The following is a 2,877-nucleotide window of genomic DNA, read 5'->3' as shown; positions in this document are numbered from 1 at the left end:
CCACTTTCCAGGTGGTGCGTCATTGTCACATTTTGTTTGTGGTTATCAGTTATTATGCCGGGAATACTCTGGACACATTTTTAAAACTCACTAGTCACATGTAAGTTGAGCTGGTAAAGAAGTTTTCCACTCAGCCGGTTCGTAATAAAATCATAGGGTATCTTGTAAGATGTAGAGATTTCTTTTTACATAAAGGACAGTACCTTAATAGTTAGTACCATATAGGTTAAATCCTTAAAAGGGCTTGCTTCTTTTCCAGTTTGCTGACCGAAAAGGAAGTCAATTTTACGGTAATATATATTTTTGAAAGGGATGGCCATTTTCAATTTTAATTTTCAATTTCAATTTCAATTTTTATTTCTAGCACAGTGTTGGGGGTCCCCGGGCGAAAAAGCCGTCATTGACAGCTTGAGAGTGCCTGGGGGCCGATACAGACAGCAACATATTGTGAAAAAATACAAACGAATATGACGCGTAACAATATGAGTACACATAATGACCGTGTGAATGTATACAATTCTATAGGGTACATGTCAAAGACTATATAAAGATTATGAACCGTTGAGGGAATTATAAATGACAGATCACATTTCTCACATGGCCTGTTTTCTATCAAAAATTACAAAAATATTAAAAAAAAGGCTTCAACATCAAAACTTGCCCATATAGAAGATACAGTCTAATGCATTATCATCTGTTGTTTACAAAAAAATTATCGCATTTTTTTCTAGTAAATGTATCAAAGTAAATATTTTGTTCTAGATACTTGTTTAGAGTAAAAGGTACGTTATATGTCAGCGACTACGAGAAGTATTCAGTGCGCCGGCACGGCACTAACCACCTGTCACAGCTGCGGGTATGAGGGTCACTTATTTGTTTCGATAAGTCAGATGTCCTTTTCAAAAAGGAGCTGAAACTCTCATTTGACAAGAACAAAGATTGCAATAAACGAAATTCATATATATTTTTTACGCTTATTATACCATACTGAGTGTAGAATTGTGCGGTTGAGTGTAATCGTGGCACATTAGCAATATATCGAATCGCTTTTTTTTTTGAAGAACAAGGATGGTGTGTGCGTTTCCTGCTGTGGTCGTGCCCCATACGAGTGTGCAGTAATTTATGTGTGAATTGACTAGGGCATGATAAATATGAAGTTTTGCATTATATGGAAGGATGTGTTGACATCGTGAGAAGGCTCCTGTCGCCGATGAAAAGGACTTGGCTAAAGCTTCAATGTTATTTGTCCACGTCATATTGGCAGAAAATGTAACTCCAAGGATCCTGTGTTTCTTAACTGTTTCAATAGAAGTATCACCGAGTAATAAATCGTGAATTATTTGTGTCTGCTTGTGTGTAGTTCTGAATAAAATAGCCTTATATTTATTTGTATTTATTTTTAGACCATTCTCATTGGACCAGTGCCACAGTTTCGAAAGTTTCCCTTCAACTTTTAAAATTATTTCATTTGTATCCCATCCGGAAATAAACAGGCTCATGTCATCCGCATGGATTACGTAGACTGCGTTACTATCTTGCTGAACAACATCATTAATGCACACATTGAAAAGGCACGGTCCTAGAACACTTCCTTGTGGAACACCGGCAGTAACTAATTTGGAAGATGAAATGTTATTATCTATTGATACGCACTTCTTCCGGTCGTAAAGATAAGAGTGAAACAACGATTGGGCAACACCGCGGACACCGTAGGCGTGCAACTTTTTTAGCAATATCTCGTGATTTATGTAATCGAATGCCTTACTATAGTCAATAAATACTCCGAGGGTAAGCCGATTTCCTTCAATATTCTTAATGATGAGTTCCTTCATTGTTAAAAGTGCTGTTTCTGTTGAGTTTCCCTGGCAAAAGCCATGTTGACTGTCTATTAGTATATCGTGTTTAGAGAAAAAATTATTCGTGCGTGCAAACAATTATTCTCTCAAGTCCTTTAGAGAACACCAGAAGAATGGATACTGGCCTATAATTGTTAAAGTTATTTTTCTCTCCTCCTTTAAAGATGACAGAAACTTTCGCCTTTTTCATTCTACTGGGAAAGCACCCAAACTCTAGAACTAGATTAAATATATAGTTTATACAGGAAGCGATAGCATCAATTACGTATTTTCAGGCTTTATCTGAACGTCCTCTATGTCTGTTGAGTGTGTGTTTTTTAAGCTCATAACTGTGCGACGAATCTCGATTTCATCCGTAGGTTCAAGAAACGCAGTTTCACTACATTGGTACCCTGTTTTCGAACCAGTGATGTTACTCAGCGGTCTAATCATATTCACAAAGTGCGTATTGAAATGTCCGTCTAATGTGACCCCTGAAAATTTGTTGTTTCCTATTGTTAATTCAGTTGCGTTACATTTCGCGTCTTGTCGTTTTAGAACCTCATTTATTATCTTCCATACTCTTTCAGGGTGCTTTTTGGAAACCTAAAAAAAAAGGTTATTATAGTAAGATGTTTTTACCTTCCTTAACTCGGCGGTTAGCTTGTTTCTATGTTTTTTAAAAGCTGCAAGTTTACACTGTTCCCTCGTACGCAAGAACGCTTTAACAAGTTTAGTTTTTTCATTGATCATTTTTAAATGTTCAGGTCCTATCCAAGGCTTCCTAATTTTCTTTTCTGTTTTTCGGTTATGCGAAGAAAAGCGGCATTGTTATGGTGAAGAAATATCGATAAGAACTCGTCATAAGCGTCACTAACGTTGGTTTCGCTATAGACGGATGACCAGTCAGCATTCACGATATACCTACGGAAGGTATCCAGATTTCTGCTGGATAGGCACCGATATGTTAATTTAGTTTGACGTGTTTTTTCCCACGATGTAGAACTAGAATAGGCTATAAAATTGGGACAGTGATCACTAA

The 2,877-nt window shown here is 36.9% G+C and overlaps 1 pseudogene; it reads right to left on the bottom strand.

The window, feature by feature from the left end:
• Positions 1-690: 690 nt before the first annotated feature.
• LOC115319649 lies at positions 691-1,283 on the bottom strand (annotated as a pseudogene).
• Positions 1,284-2,877: the final 1,594 nt, after the last annotated feature.

The sequence above is a fragment of the Ixodes scapularis genome, unplaced genomic scaffold (genome assembly GCF_016920785.2).
Source record: "Ixodes scapularis isolate PalLabHiFi unplaced genomic scaffold, ASM1692078v2 PGA_scaffold39__5_contigs__length_11793443, whole genome shotgun sequence".
Classification (NCBI taxonomy): Eukaryota; Metazoa; Arthropoda; class Arachnida; order Ixodida; family Ixodidae; genus Ixodes; species Ixodes scapularis.
Note: the sequence above shows the minus strand (reverse complement) of the source record. Positions and strands in the feature narration are given on the sequence as shown.